At 35.6% G+C, this 27,877-nt stretch overlaps 1 protein-coding gene across 14 annotated transcripts in view; it reads left to right on the forward strand.

Moving 5' to 3' along the window:
• The window catches only part of EPS8 (EGFR pathway substrate 8, signaling adaptor), a 166,456-nt gene that overhangs the window by 72,931 nt on the left and 65,648 nt on the right, over positions 1-27,877 (forward strand). For 12 of the 14 annotated variants that reach the window (XM_019744787.2, XM_074325979.1, XM_019744786.2 and 9 more), the window contains one exon: positions 5,276-5,365. The gene's annotated coding sequence lies outside the window, so the exon portion shown is untranslated. Of the gene's footprint in view, positions 1-5,275; positions 5,366-20,013; positions 20,083-27,877 lie in introns of all 14 variants that reach the window. The other 2 variants (XM_074325972.1, XM_074325973.1) reach the window with 1 other exon arrangement.

Consider the following 27,877-nt stretch of genomic DNA (forward strand, 5'->3'; position numbering starts at 1 on the left):
TTGACTATATCCCTTATGTTATATACTACGTCCCCATAACTTCTTTGTAACAACCAATTTGTACTTCTTATTCCCTTCCCCTTTTTTTTACCCATACCCCAACCTCCCTCCCATCGGGAAACCATCAAAACATTTTCTATATCTATTAGTTTGTTTTTGTTTTGTTTATTTTGTTCTTTACATTCCGCATATAATCAGAGTCACATTGCATCTGTCTTTCTCTGTCTGACACTCCACTCAGCAGAATACCTTACAGGACCATCCATGTCACGGTAGATGGCAGGAATCCATTCGCTTCCATGGCCAAGCAATATTCCATTGTATATACGTGCTACCTCCTCTTTATCCATTCTTCCATCGACAGACACCCAGGCTGCCTCCATCTCTTGGCCATCGTAAACAATGCTACAATGAACATATGGATGCACACGTCCCCTCGAAGTAATGTTTTGGGTTTCTTCGAATAAATACTCAAAAGGAGGATTACTGTGTCCTTCTTTGCCTCTTGTTAAAGCCTTTGTTTTAAAGTCTACTTTGTCTGGTTTAAGTATGGCTACCCTAGCTTTTTGTTTTGTTTTGTTTTTTTCATTTTCATTTTCATGAAATATCTTTTTCCATCTCTTTACTTTCTTTTTATATGTGTCTTTCAATCTGAAGTGAGTCTCTTCTAGGCAGCATATGTAAGGTTTTTGTTTTCTTATCCACTCAGCCCTCCTATGTCTTGTGACTGGAACATTTAATCCATTTACATTGAAAGTAATTGTCGAAACATATATAGTTATTGCCAATTAATTTTCATATTTTTGAGCTTTCTTTTTTTCCCCCCCATCTTAGAGAAGTCCCTCTAACATTTCTTGTAATAGTGGTTTGGTGGTGATGAACTCCTTAGCTTTTCCTTGTCTGGGAAGCTTTTTATCTGTCCTTCGATTCTAAATGATAGCTTTGCTGGGTCAAGTAATCTTGGTTGTAGGTCCTTGCTTTTCATTACATTGACTATTTTGTGCCAATCCCTTCTGGCCTGCAAAGTTTCTGTTGAGAAATCAGTTGACAATCTTAAGGGAGCTCCCTTGTAAGTTACTAGTTGCCTTCCTATTGTTGCTTTTAGGATTCTCTCTTTGTCTTTAACCTTTGCCCTTTTAATTATAATGTGTCTTGGTTTAGGCCTGTTTGAGTTCATATTGTTTGGGACTCTCTGTGCTTCCTGTACTTGATATCTATTTCCTTCACCAGCTTAGGAAAGTTTTCAGTCATTATTTCTTCAAGTAGGTTCTCAGTCTCTTGCTTTCTCTCTTCTCCTTCAAGTACCCCTGTGATGCGAATTTTGTTACACTTGATGTTGTCCCAGAGATCTCTTAAGCTATCCCCATTTTTTTAGACTTTTTGTTTCCTGCTCTGATTGGGTGTTTTCTGCTATCTTGTCTTCCAAATCATGGATTCAATCCTCTGCTTTATCTAGTCTCCTGGTGATTCCTTCTTGTGCATTCTTCATTTCAGTTATTGTGTTCTTTACTTCTCACTGGTTCTTTTCTATGTCCTTTTTTTTATGCTTGCTTTTTCTTTGCTGAAGTTTTCACTGAGTTCCTTGAGCATCCTTGTAACTATTGGTTTGAACTCTGTATCTGGTAGGTTGCTTGCCTCCATTTTGTTTAGTTCTTCTTCTGGAGTTTTCTCCTGTTTTTTTCATTTGGGATCTATTTCTTTGTTTCTTCATTTTGGCTTCCTCCCTGTGTTTGTTTCTATGTATTATGTAGATCTGCTATGTTTCTTAGTCTTGACCAGGTGGCCTTATATAGTAGGTGCCCTGTGAGACCTGGCATAGTCTCCCTGGTCACATGCTCCAGGTGCTCCAGGAGTGTCCCTTGTGTGAGTTGTGTATGCCCTCCTGTTATAGTTGACTGTTGATTGCTATTGACACATCAGTAGGTGGAATAGGCCCTCACGCTGCTTGGCTGTGGGGTTTGGCCACGTCCACAGCTTACAGGCTACTGTGCGGGGGGCTTACCCCATTGAGTGGGATTTGCCCCAGCAGGCTCTGGTTCCTGTTGAGTCTGCCCTTTGTGTGTGCTTCTTATGGGGCTAATAAGTGGGTGCTCTGGTGTGGTCTGAAGCCAATCTCTAAATATGTTGGTTCTGGGATCTCTTTGGAGGGGCTCCGGTGCAGGCCCAGATCACTCACTGCTTGTGACCTTTCGGGGATTACCTGGTAGGAGCTACAAAGTGATCTATGGTTTTTTGCTGCCTGTGCTAAACCTGGACGCACATGGGTGAGGCCTCACTGGGTACTGAGGATGGCTGCCACCAGTGCTGGGCCTGTGGTAGCTCTGCAAAAAGCCAGGACACTCTGAGGCCTGCTGCCATCTTCCAGCTCCCTTAAAGTTCAGCTATGGATAAAGGCTTGTGTGGTATGCAAGTTGGGTGAGGCAGAGTCTCAGGGAGTCACTAGAATGGGAAGTGTTGTGGTGACCAGGTTAATGTACATTCTGGTTTGGTTCCAGTGCTGAGCCTGGAGCTACTCATCAAAAATCTCAGAGCATGCTGAGGCCAGTTGCTGCTCACCTGCGGACCGTGGACTGTGATAGTTTTCCAAGAAAGAATGCAATGTGAACAGAGCTGGCTGTTCACTGAGAATGTGCCTCCAGTGTTTGGGGAGTTGGGTAGGGCAAGGTTCCAATGAGTTAGAAGGGTGGAGCAGCGGAGCACACCAAACCAAATCAGATTTAGATTTTGCCATGTGGGGGAGGGCTCAACACGGAAAAGATGGTGCCTGCTAGCTGGCTGCACTGGAGAAGGACCCCACACAGGGAAAATAGCAACTGTCCTCCAGCTCTTGCTCCGAAGCCACACACTTCTGTCTGCCCCTGCCCGCTGTATGCCTCCAAAGCCCCACAAGTCACCTTCCCTCCACCAGACTTCAGGGTGTGTGCCTGGGAGTGAGAGAGTCTATGCTAGGTCCATTTAAGTGGATGTCTGGTTTTCCCGCAGCCTTCTGTCCCACCTGGATGGTCAGAATCCCAGCTGTTTTTCACAGCCTGATGTTGTAGGGGCTTCTTTTCCGGGTACCAGTACTCTGGTCTGGGGAACGTGGTGTGGGCTCTGGGGTCCCTTGCTCCTCTTGGGGGGAACCCATTGGCCAAGATCCCTCCTGATTCTCAACTACCACATGGAGGTTTGGGGCCAGCCCATTTCACATCTTTGCCTCTCGTACCAGTCTTCAGGTGGCTTCTTTATATCTGTAGTTATAAAACTTCTGTTCAGCCAGACTTTAAGTGATTCTTCTGGTTGATTTTTCTATGATTTAGTTATAATTTTAATGTGTTCATGGAAGGAAGCAGTGACAATGTTTATCTACTCCGCCATCTTGGTTCTCCCCAATAATTAAGTATTCTTTAAATTTTTAAATTTATTTTATTGTTCGGTTTGTGTATATGTTTCTAATTGTTTAATTTGATATGTAAGCACTTAAAAATGGACTTTTAAACTATAAGAAAAAATATACTTTTTACTTTAGTTAAGTCTTGTGTCATTTGTATACAGAATCTTGTGTATAAAATATATTAACTAGTTTTGGGAATTTGATTAGAAGAAACACGGTAGTTTTAATTCTCAATATATTTTTTAAAATTCTGAAGCACATTGAGAAATGTTATCTTTCTGTATTGGTAATATAAAATCTGAGCTGAAATACTATGTGTGATTCTTAAGCTTACTATACAAATCATATGAACATTTGTCCAAGAAGGCTTTGCTTTTAGGAATATTGATATATGGTTTCTTGAGTATTTAAAAATACATTGTATTAGATATTTAGATGTAATTTAGAACCATATTATTTAATTTTATATGATCCTAATAATCAGATTTAAATATCTGACAATATTATTATTACTATTAAGTTGCATGGCATTCTTTGTTTTCTTTTGTTGTTTCTAAAAAAAAAGTTTCCCCTCATTTTGCAGGAAACTTTTCTTTATTCCACTATTTTATACAATTTACCAGACCAGATGATACAGTTAGTATCCATTAAGTAGAGCTCGTGAATATCAATCTTGGACACAAAGCCTGGGGTTGTAGTTAGGAAATGCCTTCCTGCTGTTCTTGCCTCTCATTTCAAAGACTCTGAATCTAGTCTCTTACTTTATTCAAAGCCCAGATTTGTGAAAGCCAATTGGACTCTCTTCTGCTCATTCATAACTGTTGTTGCACTCTTCTAGATAAAAATTTTCAGTGGCTTTCCCATTTCCCATCATATAAAATTAAAAATCTGGTATGTAACTTAACATGTATAGTCATGTATCTTAATTTATGGCCTTAGCTTCTTGATCTTTATGCTTTACACCTCCCAGTTCCTGCCTCTTTCCTCAAATCACTTTAGAAAGTCTCTGCCTCATATCCAAAATTTACCTCATCCTAAAGGTCTACTAATAACCCCCATTAAATTTCTTCTAGTTCCCTCTTCCAACATTGAAAGTAATCTATTATGCACTTTCTGCATTTTCTTAAGGTGTTTCCTATTCTACCCTGTGTTGCAGTTGTTTTTACATGTGTTATAATATTTTACACCTCCTATATAATATTGACTGACTTTAAGTGAGCCACTCAGTTAAGTGTCTATCTCTTACTATGATGCTCATTATACATATTGGATTACTGAATAAATGGAATGACATGACAGTGAGTTACTGACTGCCAGACATTTTACTGTTCCATTGGCTTGGACATTCCAACTGAACAAGTATAGCATGTCTGTCTGAATCAGAGCTGTTCCCAGCAGGGAAAGCTGAAGAAAAAATAAAAGTGCAGTTAAGAAATCTTTTAGATTATGTTTAGTAGCTTAATACTGACAAGGAAAGAACAAGGTTTTCTAGGTAAAGGCTTTCTGCTGAATAAGAAATTGAAGAGTAATACAGGTATTTTAAGTAGTGACTACAGTTCTGATTCAGAGAACATTTTGCATAAATTCGTAGTCTGCTATCACACTTGTTTTAAAAATGAGGATTTGTTCCTACATTATTGATATTAGGGAACAAATTGAGTGTAATGTAAATTTAACATTTCTCATGTGTGATTTTATCTAAAGAGTAAAATTATAAAATTATGTTATCTAATAGAAAAAGTAGGTGAACAAAATTAACTTCACCTAGCTAAACTGAGACACATAGGAATACCTAAAATGTACATGCACAGACCTCAGATTTCTTCCAGCTACCTCATTTCATTGTATATTATAAGCCACAACCATCCATATATCAGTTTATAACTTTCTGTTCTATTTCAGATAACCCTTCTTCCACCATTTCACAATAACTCACAAGGTGCAACCCTTTGGACAGCTAATTCCACAAGCAAATTTCAGGTCTTTTTCAAGGTAAGGTGCCTCATTTATTGTAGTTTTTATTTGTTTTTTAACTATTTAACATATGTAAAACTGTGCTGTGGTCTTTATTAGATTCTTCTATTCTTTATGGCCATTTCCCCCATAAGCCCATAAGTGGTTTTAATGACGTGAGTTTTCATAGGCTCATGATTTTTAGGAAGGCATGCATTGCATTATAACAGAGCAGATCATACTAATTGATAACATACAGCATGTGAACTGATAGTTCTCTCTCTCTCTCTCTCTCTCTCTCTCTCTCTCTCTCTCTCTCTCTCTGTTTTTCATTTCCACCCTTCCTCTTCCCTCTTTTCTAATTGTGAAGAACACTAAATAGTGCCCAGATGGAGGAATACAGTGCCACAGAGCAGAATGCCAAAAAAAAAACTTGTTTAACCTGTGTTAAAAAATAGGGGGGGCATAGATTTACCAGTGGAAGTAAATAGGCTCAAAAGCAAATAGAGATGAAGAAGTTAATATAAAAGGCCAGTGGCCCCCAGATAGATAGATAGATAGATAGATAGATAGATAGATAGATAGATAGATAGAGATATATAGGTATATAAATATCTTACCCATAAATAATACTAATTATATTTGACATTTTCGTTGCTCAAAAATTGTGCTAGGTACTATGATAAGTGCTTGACATGGATTATGCCATGTCCTCTTCACAAAACATTATCAAGTAAGTGTTATTACTGTCTTTATTTTACAGACGAGGAAAAAGGCTTACTGGGATTAATTAACTTGCCCAAGGTCAATAACTCATAAATATAAATGACAGAGCCTGTTCTTGAAACGTCTGATTTCTGAGTCATAGATCTTAGTGGTCTCTTAGAGTACTTTGTAGATTGTAAATAAATAACTTCCACATGTGTTATTTCCTCCACACTTAACTTAGTCTTGTTGGCATCACAAACTGTTTTAACCCCTGTGATAGATGAAGAGACAAAGGCACCCACGCTAAGAAATACAAAGATGGTTAGAGACAGAGCAATAACAGAAACTAATTCTGACACCTAATTTAGAGTTTTTTCTGTTGGGATTATATATAAAAATGGAAAAAAAATTGGACAGTTAGCAGTAAGGAGGGGAACTGAATTAAGGAAGAGAAGAAATGATTGTGTTGGAAGTTGGGGACAAAAATATGAATTTACAACATTATGTCAGAATTGAAAGGAGGGAGCCTAATGGAGAATAGGCAGTAGAGGACCTCTGACTATGGGACATGAAGCCTAATTAGATTCTTAGAAAGGAACTCAGACTTGCACCAGTTTCAGTGCAGGAATATGGTAAGAGAAATCTGCGGATGTGAGCGTCAATTGGCTGTGAATCCTGATTTGTAGTTGGCTCAGAAAAACAAAATCAGGAAAAAGAGAGGTAACACTAGAGGAAGCCTTCAAAAGGCTTTATTTGTACTTGATATACTTTTTAAAGCATATCATGTATCTCTTTTTCTTTAGGTAGTCAGTTACCTCACAGGCCTTACTGATGAATAAGTGTTTAATCAGTGTTTGTTAAACTGGAATTTTGATAAGTCATAGGATAAGTAATAGTGGAATTAATGAGAATGTATGAACTTAAAGCAGGGGGTGAGCAAGTATGGTGAGTGGGCTGTTTTTTTCCTACAAGCCAAGAACTTTTTAAATATTTTTAGTAGGTTATTAAAAACAAAAAATGAAATGAAGAATAACAACAGAGATAATATGTGCCCATCAAACCGCCAATGTTCACAACCTGGCCCTTTACAGAAAGTTTTTCAACCCCTGACCTGAAGTATACTCCATGAAACAAAGTCAGACTCGTTCTCTTTTAGGAAATTAAATTAGGTAATGGAATCTGGTATTATATTAGAGGGCTACATGTTTAAACATGTACCTTTCCCCGCTACATGTAGGAAGGAAGTGATATTTATTTAGTATGATATTTTACTAGGGACTTTGTGTACTTTATATTTATTTCTCATACTCTTGAAAGATTATAACTACCTTTCAAATAAGGAAAGTAGGCTCCTCGAGGCATAGTAAGCCTGTGGTTTCACAGTTAATAAATAGTGGGATTCATGTTTGTCTGGGTCTCCTAGATAAGAGAATGGAGAAAATTTGTGTGTAAAAATTGAGTTATCGACTATTCAAAATTCTGACTTGAAAATATCTAAATAGATATAAGATGTGGACATTTGTAATAACTTTAGCTAGTATCTAATATAAACAAAACATTTAAATTTTATATCCGAAAAAATATGATTGGTTGGAGAACTGTGTAATTTTATTATGAAATTTGCATATGAAGGAAAGTCTTTGGATAAACTACATTTAGAGTTATAAAGAAAATGTGAAGGAAAAAAATTGAAATCTCATATTAAAAACTTCATGGTCACCTAAAAGAAAGATGAGACTTGAAATGCCTAATAGAAAAGCGTATTCTGCATCAATAGAAAGTACAGCACTTTATTTTTTAAAAGCAGATATTAAACAAATATTGGCCTACATGTCTAATTGTAAAGTTTTATGAAGAAGATTTCAGACTGCTGTGAAAACATGTAATTAGGGATCTAATATAGGTTAGTGGGTCAGGGTAAGACTTCTCCAGAGGGGTCATTTAAGCTGAGATAATAAGAGTTAGGCAGTGAAAGACAAAGAGGATAATTATTCCAGACAGAGCGTGATAGGCCTTGAGGATGGAAAGAGCTTGGCATGTTCAAATGAATATCAAAGAAGGCCATATGTATCTCCTAATATCTCTGAGGGCAGGAATTATATCTGTCTTGTTCATCATTGTATATCCAGCTTCGTATATATGGTACCTGCTGGCACATAGAAAACCCTCAGCAAGATTTATTGAATGCATAAATAGTGAGTGGACATTTCGATCAGCAATTTCATGGTATAATTATGAGTACAGGGATTGCCTGGATGAAGGCTACTACCCTCCTTTCCAAAGCCTACCTAATTACATGAAGCTACTCAGATTGTTGGTAATCCCAGGTTACCCTAGGCCACTTGCAGCCCAACTTTCCCAAACCTTGACTGCTGTCAAGCTTTGGAGCTTGACCTGGAGACATTATACACAGAAAAGTCAAGAAAAAGGAATTTAGACTGTTTCAATTGGATATGATTCTGAGAAGGAAGAGTGAATTTGCATTATTACAATGTCAGGAATAAATCTGTCATAGAATGACTATATCCACGTTTCTAAAAATAACCAGTTGAGGGGCAGGGCGTTCTGTACTAAAACACATGATCCCAGATTCTCTGGGTGATTGCCGGGTGACCAAATAACACATGAAAATCAGGCTTAGAAGTTTAATTAAGATGTTAAATACTCAAATACTTCTATTTGTACAGCTTATTTCTTCATAATTAAATTTAAATTTCTAAATTAAGATAATTTCATTTACAGGTTTGAGTGCATTGGGGAATTTATAGAAAGATAATGGGGAGAGGGTTGCATATTTCCCAAGTGTGTGAAATAAAGTTGTGGTAGACATGGGAGGACTGTCTTACAAGATACTTACCATAAATTGGAGTTGAAATGCAGGTTACAACAATGAAGAACTGAGAGAAGATAACTTTAGGTAGGAAGGCAAATGGGAATTGGAGACCAAAGGAAAGAAAATGTTTCAAGGTTCTTTTTTTTTTTTAAAGATCTAATTGGCCCTATTAAACGATTCATGAATTGGGCAGCATCCCATCTAACAACTAGAAGGGAGCTCCCTCAAGGTTATTCTTGAACCTTAATCTTTGAGTTTAAAAAAATAATAGCCAATAAGTTGTAAAAACAACACATGTACAATTGATTATGCAATAATTTAATAATGACACTTGTGTATGCTTTACTTAAGCATAAACGTCAGTGAATTTTAGTTTAATGCTATCAGATTGTTGGAGGTTTATTGTGAAGTTTGAGGAATTTCTAAATGTCATAAATTGATATCCTTACAGTACTGGCTAGCATATGAATTAAGTGCTTGCTAAGAGCTGTTTTGTTTTGATCAGTGAGAAAAAAAAAAGATATCCCATTCCCCCTGCAGATAATACAAGGTTTTCAAAGGGAGCGTTGGGAGGGGAATTGGTGGTACTATCATGTGTAAAACTCTTAGTTGTTGTTTTTTTTTTAATGGATTCTTTTTTAACCATTTTCTTTTTAAAGAAAATATCTAACTGAATTAGATATTGCCAATGTTAGTTAGTTGGCTCATTTCCAGGAACAGAGGATATTCTAACTATTGCAGTTAAACATTGATTTGTCATAAGACATAGAGTTAACGATAAGTTTTTAAATGAAAGTTACAGACATGTTTCTTAAGCCTCGTGAGTCTTAACAACTTTGTTGATATCATTTTGTAATTCTTATTGATATTTGTTATGGAACTTAATAATGGACTAATTAATTATAAAAGCCAAATATAAATCTTTTCTTCTCATATCACCTTAAACATCTGACCCTTGAAACCATCTTATTGAATATATGTATATTCTGTGTGTGTGTGTGTGTGTGTGTGTGTGTGTGTGTGTGTGTGATCTCTTAGGAATATTAATGCGTTTCACTTTGTTTAGTGTATGTTTTCCTCAAAACTTGTGTGCATATTAGATTGTTTAACATCTCAAATAAGAAGTGAAAAATGCAGAGGAATTTAAAAAAATTCTTTGAGCCATTTCATTAGTTCTTTCATATGATCCTTTTGTAAAGGAACATATCCCAAATTATTTTATCTTTTAAAGTAATTTTATACATACATTTTCTTGTTTTATGCCCTCAGTATGCTGTGAGATTAGTGTGTAGGGGTGGAACATGGGGCCTTACTCCATTTGACTAATGAAAAAATTAAGGACCAGTGAGAAATGACATTTGCAAGAGGCACTGCCAGATAATGTTAGACCTTCACCCAAAATCAAGAAATGGTAAAAACTGGACCAGTGCTCTTTCCTTTTTTCAAAACACAGTTTAATTTATTGCTTTCGTGAATTAGGAATTGTGTCTCTTGAACTTTATTAAAGTGGAGTGTATGATAATCTAGTTCAAATTAAAATATATATGTATACATGTGTGCATATGCATATATGCACACAAAGGATTATAAAGATAGTTTTAATTTGTGTGTGTGTATTTGCTATGGAAATTCTTTATGTCTCTGGTACATTATAGAGACAGCTGCAATAAGATCTAGCCTTCACTTTCCAGACCAGGCAGCTGCACCTGATGCACTTGCAGACATTCAGTAATTTATTCATTTTTTAAATTATTTTTATTATTGTGGTAAAATATGCATAACGTAAAATTTACCATTTTAATCTTCTGTAAGTGTACAGTTCAGTGGCATTAAGAACATTCACTTTGTTGTACACCCATCCCAACCATCCATCTTTAGAACTTTTACATCTTCACAAACTGAAGCTCCATGCCCAGTAAAAAATAACTGCCCATTCCCTCTTCCCCCGCCCCTGGCATTCACCATTCTACTTTCTAGCTCTGTGAATTTCACTATTCTAAGTAGTCATACAGTGGAATCTATAGTATTTGTTCTTTTGTGACTGACTTATTTCACTTAGCATAACGTCTTCAAGCTTCAACCATGTTGTAACCTGTATCAGAATTTCCTGTCTTTTAAAGGTTGACTAATACATTGTATGTTTACACGACATTTTGCTTATCCATTTTTCCACCAATAGACACTTGGGATGCTTCTACGTTGTGGCTGTTGTGAATAATGCTAATAACAACATGGGTATACAAATATCTGTTTGAGTCCCCATTTTCAGTTCTTTTGGGTATACATGTATACCCAGAAGTGGAATTACTGGAACACTGGTAATTTTATATTCAATTTTTTTTGGAGGAACTGCCATACTATTAAAAGAATGGCCGCACCATTAAAAGAATGTTTTAAATGAAAAACAAATAAAAAACAACCTTAAATTCTCTTAGTCTCTGGAATTTTAGAATGACCTTTTCTAAAGTAGGATGACTATAGCTGGATTTCTGTATAGACTGGATTTCTTACGTAACTAATAACTCAAAAAATGTGTGCTATGTCCTTAAATTAGCTAAACTATCTTCATGTTTCTCTTGGAGAACTCAGGAGTTTGAAGAAATTATGGGAGTACCATAGGTGAGTCTTAGTTTTCTCAAAAAATTGTGTAGAGCAGAATACAATTGGGAAGAGTCCCATAGCAACAAAAGAAACAGATAAAATTATCTAAAAATCTGTTAACTATGCTTCCTAATCTCATCTGCCCTCCAAAATACCCCTATAGTTATTTCATTAAAAATTAGTAATATGGCTATTACTTGGTTTACCATTTCTGTAAAGATTAGGTCCAAATTACTTTATATACTGTACTAGCCACCTCACAATCTGACATCAGGCTTTTCTTTGTCACATCATCTTTTTATGTACCCATGTTGCAGCCACAACAAATATCTCACTATTCCCTGAAACTGATGTCCTTCCATGTACCATGCTTTGCACATCTGCAAAGCTCTCTCACGCCATTACATGTACTGATTGACACACCCCTCTGTGTCTTTCAAGACCTGGTTCTACAGTCTTCACCTATGGGAACCCTACCAACAGCTGCCCCAGGTTGATGCTTTCATAGTACATTGTTCAGATCACAGTAGAATTTACTAAATTGCATTGTAATCATCTCTGCATATCTGTCTCACTAAACTGAAGGATCCTGGGGGAGACAAACCATGTTGTTTGTTATATGCCCTCGTGGGAAGCAAAACACCTGGTAGATGTAGAGAAAAAGTACTGAATGAATTTCTTATGTGGTTTTGCTAGCCATGTAGGGCATTTGCCTCTACTAAATAATCATTCCATTTTATAAGCTGGAATTATTTTCATAATTTCAGTAATTATTGATAACTGGATATATTTTATCATAAGCAAAAGTATCAAATAGGCAAATTTTTTCTTCAGTAGATTGGTACTGCTCCATTTCGATGCAAATCTCTTACATTTCTGGCCACACTGACTTCATAGGTGTTCTTACCTTATCCTAGATTACTCCTATCTTGGATAAAAGTATCTGATAATTCACATTTAAATGTTAATGACATAATATATTATGCCTACTAGAGGTGTTTGTAGTTTAAAAGTGGTTACTGGGGATGGAAATGCTTAATTTCAAATGAATGAATTAATTTCCAGTGAATTTATTCACTGTGTTGTTTGAGTAAGCGATACACTTCAGGAAGCAGGATGATTCTGTCTTGGCCTAAAACCACACTGGGCAGGCAGGCTTCCAAGAGCACCTCTGAGCCTTCAGCACCTCCAGAGTGCTGTTAACCCTGGCAATACTATGTTTCCTGAGGCTGCTGCTTTAAGGGCTCTACCTTTCTGGGGTAAATTTGCCCTTCTTCCACTGCTGATATCAAAGTGCTTATTCTGCCTCATTAGCGAGCTAGGAATTTCTTTTTCAAATATTTAGAACTAGAAATATGCATTCATTTAATATTTAAACTAGTTTGCTATGATCAGTAATAGATATGAGTGGACCGTTATTAGCTGACTTGACATTTTAAAGGATGGTCTTTCTACGGAAAGCAAAATACTGCACGAGTCATATGTTTGAAATCTTTCCAGCCTAGATTACTCAAGAGGAAACAAACAGCAAGATTTTGTTTAATTGCTTGTTATTTTGCAGAAGGAAATGTTCTGTGTATTTTTCTCCCCCGAGGCCTGTGTCCAAGGCAGTATCATTTTGGTGTTTTATAGTTCTTTGAGATGTTTCCAGTGTTTTAGAACTAAAAACAAGTGAGACTGACATACACGTATCTGGACAGTGGAATGTTTCAAAGCTTATCTAAGTAATTGTTCTTCTTCTAGATTAAAGGTCTGGTATTATTTGTATACAAATTCTATTGATATATTAGTCACATTTATAAACTAATGTATGAGAAGGACATACATAAATTTTGGCACAGATTTTATAAATGTGAAATGTTTATACATGTATACATATGTGTAATTTATATGTGTGTGTCTCTGTGTGCTTGAGTATAAGTTTTAGCAAGCATGCTAATGAGGGGGTTGGGAATCACAAGCAGACATACCACAGAAACTGAGAGTTTGGGCTCTTTCATTGTCTACCTGGGTTTGAGGCTTTACCATACTCACTGTATGATACTGTGAAAGGATTGTTCTGTGTCAGTTTCTTCATCTGTAAAATAGAGATAATAATAGTACCTACCTCTGAGAGGAATTGTGATTATCAATTGAATTAATGGGTGCCAAGAATGTTTAAGAATGTTTGGCATATCTAAGCACTTAATAAGTCTTATTTACTGTTTTTGTAAATTATTATTAAATATTGGCCACACAGTTGATTCAGAGAGCAAAAAAGAAATATCTTGGAAAAAAAAGTAAAAGTTTTGAAGCCAAAGACATTAGTTAATTTTTGCAGATTAAAATCATAAAATTGTTTCTTTGTCATTAAGAGATTATGGTATAAAGAGGGATATGTATAAATCGTCAATGTTTTATAATATTCCTTGGATTACCTATTTTTGACTGTATTTAAAGTTTTCTCTTTCATGACTAGCTAATATATGTTTATGGAATGGTCTCCACTTTGACCCTGGTAGGCTTTGAGAAATATATCTTTTGTCCATTTTGTGTTAAATTTCAATTTTGTCTAATCAGTGTTTGAAAGAATTGGCACTTGTATAGATTTCCTTCCAAGAAAAACATTGGGTGTTTCAGGAAGTGGTCTTGGTGAGTCAGAGGATAATACTTTTTCCTCTGAGTCAGATCTGAACCTTCTTGATATAAATAAGCATACTTTCACCAAAAGTTCTGCTTTTCAGATCAGATATTAAAACCATTATTGATAACATACCATACCAACAGCAATACTTTCACTCAGGGGTCCTATCTAACTATAAGTGTAGAAATTCTGCTAAGTGAATTAATTCTACCTCTAAATTAGTTGCTATTTTGCATCAATTTTGCTTCAGATAGGAGTCATTTGTGTCAGGTGGTAATTTGCATCAATCTTAGAGGAAATTTATATTGGTAACAATATCCATCCACTTGGGTCACTAAAATTCTGTGAACTTCCTTTAGAACACACATATAAAATTCTCTAAAAACTGTAGTACAGGAATTATTTTACAAAACACTGTACTAGTTGCCAAACCCTGGAGCTGTCAGAGCTGTCAGAGCTCCAGGGTTTGGCAACTAGTACAGTGTTTTGTAAAATAGGACACAATGGAATAAATCATAGTGGTTCTTCATAGCACATTAAAAAATACTAAACATGATAAATAATTGCCAAATGACTAGATGTTGTTAATGTTAAGTTTTCCAGGAAACACTTTAAAAAAGAGGTGGGAATTGACTAATTGATAGATGGCAGGTATAAAGTTGAGAGTGGGGAGCGTATATATAGGGTAAGAGCAGAGGCCTGCATGTAGGTGAGTCATAAAGGAACTGATAGATGTAGATGCAGATAGTAAATCTTTATTGATTTATGTGCTTTTGAATATAATCCTCCTAACAATCTTAATCTCATTTTTATAGATTAGTAGAGTCAGGATTTACATTCAGGACTGCCCATCTCCATAGTATGTTCTTTTTATTATTCCACAATAAAAGCATTGGGATATACTCAGTAAGTTTTGTTTCCAGTAGCTCTGAAAAAGACACCCCAAAAGCATTTTCCTTCATGGCAGAAATATTGTTAATTTTTTTTTTTTTTTTTTTTTTTAAAGGGCTAAGAACATGGTTTTTGGATGCTAGGAAATTTGCCTCATGGGCAAGCTTGCTCTCCCCTCCTCTTAGGGAACAGCAAATAGGACTGTCTGTTTTTGAAGAGTAGTTTATTGTCATTTGAGCCTTGTTAAGGTTCACAAGGGCAGTTGAAGATGTTTAGGGGTCATTTGTGGGTAGTGATGATCCGGGCTATGGATCCTTTGCCCACTTACATTAGTAGATTGATAGCTGGTTTTCTTTTTTATCTTAACACGTTGCATACGGATCACGAGAATCTTCACGAGGGATTTAAACCCCGCCATATGCAACGTGTTAAGAATTTGTCCCTTGGTTGGAATCTTTGATTTTTCTGGCTTGGCACATGCAGTCATTAAAAGAGTATGCACTTTATTTCCTCCTGTTTCCTTCACAGCAGGGAAGCAACCACTTCCCCATGCCTCTTGGCAAAATTGACCTTTCTTGAGGTGACAACAGTGGCAGTGGAGATCAAGCACCACTCTTGTAAACACTGTGTCTCATATCTCATAAAATTCAAACACTTCTTTCCTAGAAAAATTTGCATTTTAGCATCGTAGAATGAAATAGCTTCAGTTCTTAGAACAGCAGGGAAATGCATCTTTTTCTTCTCAGCTACCTACTTGGAGTGTGTTACTGTGTGCTGCAATGTGCTAGTCCCATGGATTCTTAGCAGGTAAATTGTGGAAGGGAAGGGAAGGGAAAGAAGGGAAGGGAAAAGAGAGAGAGAGAGAGAGAGAGAGAGAGAGAGAAAATTCTTAAGTCACCACAAGCTTTATTAGTAGCCAGGCTTGGAGTTTATGAGGGTAACTTATAGCCAGTCCTCAAAGGTACTTAAGTGACTTTCACTCCCCACAAATGAGGAAATAGGATACCTTTCTCCCATGCTCTGTTCTGTCAGGTGGTGGGTGCATATAGGTAAATTTATATGACAGGAAGCAGGTCACTGAGCTAACATGCTGGCCTTTGTCACTGAGCTAATGCACCGCACTTTGGAGCTGCAAAAAACTCTTGGAGATAACCTACTTTCCAGCCTTATCAGTACTAACTGGGGACCCATTAGTTTGAATGACATGTCCAAGGGCACAGAGTTAGGAATAGTATTGGCAAAACAAGGAATAAATAGTATTGACTTTGGCATTCAGTGTTCCTTCCAAACTAACAACAAACCTAAGTCAATTTGACAAGTCCAGGAATGATGTTTCTTCCACACTCAAGTGGATGGGTTATGGTAGGACTGCTGCTCACCATCAGGACAGAATTGGAGAGTTAAGAAAGTACAGTTAGATGAGGATTTCATTTTCCACTTCATTTGGAGACAATAAGGAAGATGGCTGGTAATAAGAGAGGTCATGATGGGGAGTCAGGAGGAAGAAGATGTCTATTTTACAGTGTGGAAGGGGGTACCTCAGAGATTTGGGGGAGTAGAGTTGACATTTCTTGTTCTTTTCCTAGTGATGCTAAATATTTTCTGTTTTTAACTCTTCAACTAGTTCAAAATATTTCATACTAATTTTTTGTGATTGCTTTTAGAGCATTGTTTCCTTCTATCTTTTCTTCATAAGGAGATTCAAAACAAACATCTTAATTTGTAAAAAAAAATATTTACGGGCATAATTTTTCATTCATTAATAAGTATTTATTGAGAACTCACTTCATGTTAGGAGCCATGCTTAGCACTTGGTATTCATTAAAATTATTTAGCCCCTGCCCTCAAGGAACTTACAGTCCTGTGTACAAACAAGAAAATAGGAAGTTACTACAGTATAATAAGTGCATCTTAGTGTTAGACTCACGTGTATGGGAACACATGAGGGAGGCATCTATCCTACTGTAGAGAAATCAGAGAGGGCCTTCCAAGACTGAGATCGAAAGTTTTAGTGGGTGCCGGTCAGATGAAGGTGACAGGGAAGTTTTTGGGTGATAACATATTCCAGATAGATGATGTCACTTGAAGGCAAGAGCCTGCAAAATAGTTCAGTATGGCTGATGCAGTGTGCCTGTGTGAGCATGGGGAAGGGTTAGGGAGCGGGGTCTGTGAGGGAGTGGGGGAGGTGGCGAGAAGCCAGAGATGGTGGACAAGTAGCTGTATGTATAAAGGGCCAGATCACAAAAGAGTACTATGCTATGCTACTGAATTAGCTCTTATCTGGAGGGCAGTGGGGAACTTTGATGGGAATTAAGTAAAAGAATAATGAAAAATGTAAGTTTTAGAAGGGAGTAGTATTAGATTGATTCAGATTTTGTCTATAAGAACTTCTGAAATGATTCCAGTTTAGATCATCAAAAGACCATTTAAAATCCTGATACTTTTCATTAATAGATTTTTACTGCATACATAGCACAAATGTATGGAATTTAAAAACTACTTTAAGAAATAGGACCAAATATAAAAAAACGTATATTATCAGAAACAGTCATGTTTCTCTCTTGAAGCGTAGTGTGTTGAAACTATTAGAAAAAGTTGCTGGGTTTAAGTTATTCAGTAAAAACTAAACAAGATTTTCTTAGGAAAAAACAGCACATGTTTTTAAGTTGATTTGTCGAAGTTCCTGAGAGAGTGTATTTCCCTCAGAAGTTGGAGGAAAATCATGTTTCTACCCCCAGTTTTCCCTGTCTCAGCTAGAGGCCATTTCCCAGTTGCTTGGAGATGGGAACTGTGGGAATGGAAAGAAAGAAATGCAAATATAGTACTACCAGCCCTTGTGATAATTCCCTTTTCAAAGTTCCTCTTCCTTCTGACCTCAAATATTCTACTTTCCCAAACAAATCCATCTTAACTTCCCAAACAAAAATCCACACAATATGATCCAAGAGCATGCAAGTTTTTGGTGATTCTCCCATACCCCGGCTGATCCAAACACCTTTTTCCACTTATTAATTCACTATAGAAAGTTGTGTTTGCTCTGTGTCAATTCCAGGTGCTCAAGTCCAGGAATATTTCTTGGCAAAATAATGTTTTGGAGGGGCTTTATAAATTGATACTGGCCCAAATGTGCATGTGCTACTATAAAAAACATCCCATTTCTGCCCAAGTGGAATAGTAGTTTAGTTTTTCTCTAACTTCCCAATTCCTCATCAAATCCAGATTCTTGAACTTGAAGTATCTAAAGTTACCATTTATAGATTTTACTGTTTTATTTTTGTGATTTTTTTTCCTTATTCTCTCATGTTATTTTGTTTAAATTCAGACTGCTACCTGATATAGGATAAAAAGAACAACATTCTTATTCTGAACTATTTTTGCATAGATTTCTTTCCAACAGAGCACTGTTTCTGTGCATCAGTCTTGAAACATTGAAAGCACTTTGAAAAACAAAAAGCATCGATTCTTTGTTTTAATGGTTTATGAGTAATCCTGGATTTTAAATGAGGAAATGCTGAAATAACGTTTTCAGAATGTATCTCTCAGTTCCACACTTTTTATAAGTTCATAGCTAGATTTGACTCATTCTGACTTTATATCCTTATATGTACTCCTTCTTCTTCTAAGCAATTCACAGACTTGGAATCTTATATTTATTATTTTACTTATTTCACGTTTTCTCCCCCACTGTAAGCTCCATGAAGGTAGGAACCAGGTCTGTTTCGCTAGCTGTGCACTCCACATCTAGAGCTGCCCCATCTAGTATGGTAGCCATTAGCCATATGTGGCTATTCACATGTAAATATAAACTAACTTAAATTTAATAAAATTTCAGTTCCACTGTGGCAGTAGCCACACTTCATGTAGTCAACACTTATGCTCAGCTGATGTTTTGAGTAATGATATAGTATTATAATATATTTTCATCATCGAAGGAAGTTTTTTTGGACAGTGCTCATCTAGAGCCCTGATGGACACATAATGGTTATATAGTAAATACTTGTCGAATGAGTGAATATTGATATTGGCTGGTACCAAGTAATAGTAAATGAATCTTGTTTGAATAATCATCTACAAAGGTCATTTTGGCTTTTAGTTCATTGGTTTCAACATATCCCCAACCAATTTCAAAATACTGGATTTATCGTTAGTTAAAGGAAAGTATACAATAGTGATTATAAAGCAGGACTTGTGGTCAAATTTTAGCCATGGTAAGTAGGTGTCATGTCCAAGTTTCCTTTATTTATAACTTTTGTAAGTCCAAGATTGCTCATTAAAATGGGGATTATAAGCATGCATAACTTCATAAGGTGGTGAGAATTAAGTAAGATAATTCCCATAAAGTGTTTGGCATAGTGGCTAACACACTAAAATGCTTAGTAAATGAGCAGTATTTTTTCTTTTATAATGGTGAACAGAGATGTCTAAATTTATCCCAGTCCTGGATGATTTCAGGGTTATGAACAACTTTACTGCTATTTTTTAAAACTTCCATTGTCATGATTTGGCAGACATTTTTCAAAGGTAGTACCATCCATGATTAAAGCTTATATTTACTGTCTTTTAAATATGAAATTTAATAGCCTTAATTAAAAAAATGTTTCCCCAGTGGACTTACTTTTTTCTTCTTTTAATTTCTATGACTATGTAAATATCTAACATCTTAAGAAAGAAAGTTTCGTTGTAGTTTTATAGGCAACCTGACTTTTAAGACTAATGTACAAATATCTCTGACTTTCGTTTTGCACTAATTCACAAATAATTTTTTCCCAGCTATATTCACTTAAATGGGCTTCTCTTTGAGGGAAAAATATCTGTATAATTAAAATGAATTAATTAGTGGTTATTTACCTAAGGATTTATTTCAGATTCCATGTAGGTACTTAACTCTGTTGTGCATTTAAAGCTATGACTTCTAGAGAAACAAAGCATTTTTCATTAACAATAGTGCCAGATTTAGCTGGGGATATTGCCTTACTTTTACACACTGTAATGCCTTTTTTTGTTTTTTTTTCCCCTGGGATTTGAAAACAGCATTTGTTGTTATAATAACAACAGATAGTTAAACATTCACTACCAAAATATCAGCTGACTTCATGTAAGGTAAATTTCCTTCATTTTTTGTTACATTCACTCTGGTTGTTATGGTACTTTTGTTTTCAGTATAAACTTGTACTCATATTTCATCGTCCAACTTAACCTCTCAAGTTCATATCAGAAGTGACTTGAATTTTTCTCCTGAGTTTTTCTTTAACAAATGTTTGTCAATGTTTAGACAATGAAAATATAGTACAGAAAAAGGCAGATTGAGCACATATATTTATTCTACTTCCTCCAAATAAGATGATAGTAAAGGGATTTTTAAAAATATAAAATGGGACTCTGGAAAACCCATGGATGATTGTAACTAACTTAGAGTCCTGAGAAGGTGAAACCTCAGCTGCAGAGAAAAACATTTTCACTTCAGAAAATAGAACATAATGAAATGAAAAACCAACAAACAAAATAACAAATTAGAAACTCAGTCCAAGAGGTCCCATTCTGAGCAATAGAATGTTTCAGAAAAAGAAAAAAAAAATTTTTAATTGTAGTGAAGAAACTATCAAAGAAATAACTCAAGAAAATTTCCTAGAATTTAAGGACAGTGAGTTTCAAATTTTAAAAGACCTATTGAGTTTCTAATACATTGAATTAAAAAAAAACAACCAAAAAAAACACCTATACCGATGCATTCCTGAAATTTCAGAACATCAGGGAAAAAATGATAAAGATCCCAAAACTCTAGAACCACAGAAAGAAAAAATTAAACCCTATACAAAAGATTGAGAAACAGAATGACACCTGACATCTCAGCAGCAACACCGAAGACAAGAACAATAGCTTCAAAATTCTGGGGCAAATATAATTTCCAATATAGAATTTAAAATCAAGACAAACTACTGATCATCTAGAGTAAACACATTTTCAGTCATGTAACACTTCAGAAATTACCTTTTTTATACTTTCTCAGGAAGTTCCTGAAGTATGTGCTCTTCTAAGATAAAAAAGTAAAAGAAAGAGGGAGACTTGGGATCCAGGAAACAAGGATCTAAGACAGGAGAGAGGTGGAAATAATGAGCAGGATAATGTTGCATTTGGAGACCTCTGTGAAAGCTGTGCAGGAGGCCTAGAGTCGTCAGTTCAGATCCTAACGGGACCAAGTATAGGGATCAGGGAGCGATGCCTGCAGAAAGATAAAAATGGTAGTGCTTCAATATATTGAAAGGAGGCTTCACTCCAGTGGAGAGTAAAGGGATGAAATTAATAAAGGGACATAGGAACACTAGGGTTGAGGGTAAGACAGTAACTCTAAAGACAAAGGTTATACAAAAAAAGAAATGTAATCTTAGTACATATAAATAGCAATTACACAGATACAATAAGCAAACAATGATTTTTGGTCTAACAAAATTTGATATAAATGTACCTTCATTTATCTCCAGCTTCACCCCTTGTTACTTTCTACCTCTTAAGTTGTTCTTCAATAACTGAACTGCTGGTGGTTTCCTAAATGTACCAACCTGTCTATTGTCTTTGCTATTGTCCTCTCTCTTCTGGCTTAGCTCATCCATCACACCAGAAGCCTGAAGGCTTTTATGAACGAATGCCCATCCCTTCCTAGCATGAGGTGCCAGCCTTGCATTCTGTTTTTCTACTTGCCACCTTATACTATAAATGAACCTTTTGATGTCTCCCTCCTGTTGTACTATACATTTCTATAGTTCCTTGTCTTGCCTTCTTTGGTTCAATCCTTTGAAGGAGATTTGATTCTTTAGACCTACCCTAATCTAGTTTACCTTGAACTTTATACTCTGCTGTTCTTATATTGCCTGTAATGTGCTCTTTTCCTAAATATGCATTTTGTTTTTTTCCTAAAAATGGGAACATTGGAGGGTTTTCCAGGAAGGTTTTGTTAGTCCTAGGTCTTCTGTGAGTCAGGTGCCAAGGATTTCTTATTTTTATATCCAGCCAAATGTCGATAATTACAGGAATTGATTTAATTTTTTTTTGTTATGAGTATTCTTTGTTACATCACTTTCTAACCCCATATTAGGACTGCCTCTATTTTTAAACATAAATGAAAAATGGTATTTTGAAAGGAGTACATTTTTGTCTTTGTCAACAAAATGTTAAGTGGTTTAGAATAATAGGAATAAAGAGCAGTTAAAAATGATTGGAGAGTTTTACATTATCTGCCCAGTCGTGAACTTTCCTTGGGCTTATAAAGTTATACATGTTGAACGTGATACACTCTGATATCTAAAGCAGTACACAAAGTATTCTCTGAAAGCAAAACAGTTGCCCCCTGTAACCATTATGCTGGATCTGTAAAACCATATCTTGCCAAAGTAGACAAATTGAAACAATGAATAACTCTTGATAAGGTAGCATACCTCTGTGTCCTCTTATTAAAAGAACCAGTGTTTGGGGAGCATGGCAGATAGGAAGAAAGGAGGTTGAGAGGAGAAGTAGTATCTTTTTATAAAATATCTGAGGAACAGTTTGGGGTGATATAAGCATGTGTGTTATAATACAGTAGAAAGCTTTATTGAACCTTCATTTAAACAGAATTGCATTACTTAAAAAATTCCTGTACTGTTTAACAATTAAGCATTTTTACTTCTAATAACCTTAGGGAGATATATTTATGATTCAGAAAAGTGGGATAAATTCAGTATGACAGATGCTTAAAGGTGACATTTCCCACTTTGTAGGTTGTAACCATTTAAAAAATATGTTGTATGGTTTGGAAACTTGATCCTCTTAAGGAACTGTACTGAAAATGAAGAGTGAATCACCTGCAGTATTTTGTTTAAAGTCCTTTGCTCAAGGTAATACAGAAGGTAATTATGTGACAACAGGGTAGTTAAATATTAAAATGTTATAGCTCATCTGTGAGTTAGAGCTCTTCTCATTGTACCTGTAAGGTTTTATAACTTACTATTTTTAGAGGCCATTTAATACGTCATAATGAAATTTGAATTTAGAGTTTCGATTTCATTAAAGATAATTTTAGAACATATTTTATTGTCTTTCCACCTAGCTGTGTTATGTCAGGCCTGGATAGCTCTTTATCTGTTTGACTTTGTATAATATGCTGAACTGTATTGATTTAGCATTTGGCATTCCTATGGAAAAAGGATATTTAGCAAAATATATGTATCATATGAGATCCTAATTTCCTTAGTGGCTTTTTTTTGCACCAGTCAATGACACAAAGTTTAATTTTGGAACTTTTTCACTATGGTTCATAGAATATCTGTGAATACTAACCCCTCAAGGCTGATTTACAAAAAGTAGAGATTTGGAGAAAAAAAAATTACTGGGGAGTGGGGATGGGGTGGGGTATGTGGAATGGTTTCTCTACTTCTTATTCCAAAATGTTGTTCCCTGAAATGTCTTCAACTGAGAACTGAATTGGCAGAAGAAGTTGAACTTTTATTCTTATCCTGGGAGAAAATGCCAACAGCGAATATTCTACTCCTTCTGAGAATCTGTATTCAACAGCTTTTTGCTTCTGGGGTGGTTTGAACTTCTTAGATGAAGTTTACTTTTTAAAATTCGGATCATCTTTTGGTGATGTTAAGCCAAGGTTTTTTGTTCAGGTCTGGAATCTCTCTCATGCCTTGATTTCTCCCTCTTTCCTCTCTCCCCCTCCCACTCCCCCATCCTCATACCCAGCACACAACCTAAGCTTAACTCAGCTCTTGTCTGAACCACCTGAAAAAGGTGCTTTATAGGGGATGAATAATCAGAAGTTTCAGTTTAATGAATCTGAGCCCTTCTTTTTCTTTCAGTCTTTTCAGTTCAATTAAAAAACACAGAATAAATAAATAAATGTTTGCAAATATATAAATCTCCCATGCAGAACAATTCCAAATAATTTTTGCAGATACTCCCTCCTCAAGGAAGTGAAATATAACTCTTTATTCCGTAAGAGTGGGCTGCATATGATGACTTCCTTCCAAAGAGGCCTGTCTAGTGGCTGTGAAGGAAGTCATGTTATAGTGGAAAAACCTGACAAATGTGGCCTCAGTCAATGACCAAGGTTAGCATAACAATGGTAAGTTATGCTAATTGCATGTGCTCTTGATACTATGTGATGAAAATAGCACATATTCTGGGGTCTTCCTCTCCAAAACCTGTATCTCCTGTCTAAATCAAGAAAAAAACATCAGACAAACCCCAACTGAGAGACATCCTGTAGAATGTGAAAACACAGTACTCAAAAGCTGCGAAGGTCATTGTTACAGGTTGAATTTTGTCCCCTAAAAGGATATGTTCAAGTGCAGTAATTCCCCATCCCCGTACCTATGAACATGACCTGATGTGGGCGGGGTCTTTGCAGGTGAATCACGTGAAGATGAGGTCGTAAGATTGGGGTGGACCCTAATCGATTGACTAGTGTCCTTATAAGAAGAAGAAAATTTGAACACAGATATATACACAGAGGAGCCACATAAAGAGAGGCCAGACTGGAATGCTACATCCATAAGCCAAGGAAAGTCAAAGATGACTAGCAACCGTTAGAAGCTGGAGGAGCCAGAATGGATTCCTCCCCTACAGCCCTCAGACAGAGCTTAGCCCCGCTGACAGCTTGGTTTCGGACTGCTGGCCTCCAGAGCTGTGAGAGAATAAGTTGCTGTTGTTTTAAGTCACCCAGTTTGTGACAATTTGTCACAGCAGCCCTAGGAAACTAATAACAGTCATCCAAAGCAAGAAGGGTCTAAGAAATGGTCACAGTCTAGAGGAGCCTAATGAGACATGAGAACTACATGTAATGTAGTGTTGTGGATAGGATCCCGGAAAAGAAGAATACATTAGGTAAAAAAGACTAAGGAACTGTGAATAAAGTATTGACTTTCGTTAATAATAAAATATTGATGTTTGTTCACTCATTTCACAACTGTACCATGTAAAATGTTAATGGTAAGGAAACAGGGTGTGGGGTAGAATTTTCTGTACTACCTTCACAACTGTTCTGTAAATCTAAAATGACTCAAAAATAAAAAAAAAAAGTTTGTTTACGAAAAATTTTAAAAACCAGAATTTAGCCACAGTTTTAATTAGACCTCATGTGCAGGCGATGGAGTAAATGGCAGTCCCTTTGGGTGGTGGCAGTGGTGAGGAGGTCCCCAAACCTACTTCAGCTGATCAGTTACAGCACAGGAATCAAAAACTTCCACTGGTAAAACTTGTGCCCCTTTAAAAGTCAGTTTATTGTGGCAACCATAGAAGGCCATCAGTAAATCCACTGTTAATCATGGAAATAATACAGGCAGAAAAATGTACATTTTGATAAAAGGTTTTATTCAAGCCTGTATAGGCACGGTACTTGTAAGAAGGAAAACTCATACATCAATAAATATGTGGAGATTTTAGTTAAAATTCTATCTATTATATATGAAATTTAATGGAAACCTTGCTGAGATAAAGTTCAAGATCTGGTCCAACCACCGTATCTCCCCACACCCAACCCCAGTGTATGGTTCAGTGTGATGGGGGCACGGTAATAGAGAGAGGCTGTGAGACAGTTTCTTCTCTCTCTGAATTGTATTCCCTTTCCTACCATATTTTTATTGTTATTGAAAGATTGCAGGTAAATTGGAGGCTTACCTCCTCCTCCCCCTTTAATATGTAATTAATTATAATGGAAAACATGCATATGATCCAGGTAAATTTATGTTTATTACATGCCATTTACATGGGGTGAAACACTCAACGTGTCTGCTTTTATATTTAGAAAGTGTCTCAACTATGATAAAAAATTAATCCATGAAAATAATACAAATCAATACTTAGATATTTAACCAGTGAAAAGTTATTACTCAAAGTTATATTCAGCCAAACTAATGAACTTTCAATATTATAATTAAAAGCAGTTTTTAATACGTGGTATTTATTGACCTGATGACATTTTTTTTTAACATTCTTCAATGAACATTATATGTACGAAGCAATAAAGCCATTCCACAAAATAGTGGCAGTATTGTTATTGTAATTTCTATAAAGTAAATCCTCTTCCCTTCCAGTTTTATACTAGCATTTTTTAGTATCTTATTTTAAGAAAAAATGTTGACTAAAATAAAGAATGTCATTGAAACACTCAAAGTGAAAGGAACTGAAAACTTGTAGAGTACAAAACGGTAAGACTAGTCGTATCACTTACTGGAAAGAAAAATGGATATAAGGCAACCAAGCCAAAGTCTGAATCCTGGTTCTAATTCTACCTTTTTGTGTAGGCACATTTTTTTAGGCAAATGACTTAATTTATTTGAGGCTGTCATCCCACCTACAAAATAGAGCTAATAACTACCTCAAAGAGTTGTTCTAAGCATGGAAGAGGAGAACAACTCTTAGAGAACAACTCTAAGCAAGGACAGGTTTATAAAATGTCGTATGAAGTGGGGACTCATTGAATTTTGTTTTCTTTTCCCTATTTTATGTGCCTGTGGTTATATCCAATACAAGAAACAGGACATTACTCTTCAGTCTTTCATGGCACTAGATGATTTTAAAAAGTCTCAGGATAACACCCAAACAACATCCAGTCTCTTTAGCTCAATTTCTTCATTTATAAAATGAGAGTGAAAGACACTACTTCATTCCAAAGTTAATGTGAGGATTAAATAAGATAATGGGTACAAAACACCACAATAACTTGGTACAGGGTAAATGGTCAATAAATTGCAGTTGTTCCGTTTAAAATTAGTGTATTTTCCCAAATCAGTACAATAGTAATAATGTTTCGAACTGAAATAGTACTTATTTGTCATGTATAACATACAAGTAGTGTAGGTGTGCTGATGGTACAATTACAGCAACAAGAATTGAAGGGAACTACTGAAACAGTAGTAATTACATATGGTCCTTCTCTGTATTAGGCCTTTGTGTGAAATCTCTCACAATATTGAACATATAATTGGTGCTAAAGTGTTTCTTTTGTTGGTTATTAAATTTTAGTAACAAATATTTTTCTTCAGCTAGTTGGTAAACCAACATCCTGATTTGAACATAGATTCTCCCCTAGCTTATGTTCTAACTTATGAACAACCTAAGAATTTTTTTGTAATTATAAAAAGGGGGAATGTAGACAATTATTTTAAGTGATGACAATGTATTGATTTAAAGGCATAAAATTTCTCTTCCTACATTGATATGAGCCTTGAGAAAATACTGTGTTTAACATTTTTGGTGTGCTTAACTTAGATCTTAATATTTTTTAATTTTTTCTTTGTAATTGCAAATTATATTGTTATTACAGTAATGTTACTGTAGAAATTAAGAGGAAAATTATAGTAACTATGACTTATAAAGTGTTTTCGTAAGGAAATTGATGCTCTATTTCAAATCTTTCGGAAGCTATTATGAGAATTTTAGTGTACAGTTTTAGCAGAATTCAGTAGATAATTTAGTAGAGTTAACTAAATTTGTGAGTCCTTAAACTTAACATGATGAAGAAAAACTTTGTCTTAGTTTTGAAGTTGTTTGGTTTGACATTGAATAAAAATAAAAACACCTTATTTTTAAGTAAGAATTGATGATTCTTCTAGATTGTATATATGGTCTATGTAGGTATAAATTGGATGTGTCTTTTAGAAGCCTAAAGGAAAACAAACATAGGTAATTGTTTCTTTTGGAAGGTGTGCACTGTAATTGCTTTATTTAAATATTTGAAGACCTCTATATTGCTACATAAGCATCTGTGACAAGTGAAACTATCATTGCCAGATGTCAAAAGTATCTATATTTAAATTCAGTTAAGCAAATCAACATTTTTCTATTCCCTTTTCTAATGCTCTTTTATTCTGACAGATCACTGTTTTAAAAACACAAACCATGCATTTATTTGACTGTC

Source organism: Rhinolophus sinicus, linkage group LG02, assembly GCF_036562045.2.
Source record: "Rhinolophus sinicus isolate RSC01 linkage group LG02, ASM3656204v1, whole genome shotgun sequence".
Taxonomy (NCBI): domain Eukaryota; kingdom Metazoa; phylum Chordata; class Mammalia; order Chiroptera; family Rhinolophidae; genus Rhinolophus; species Rhinolophus sinicus.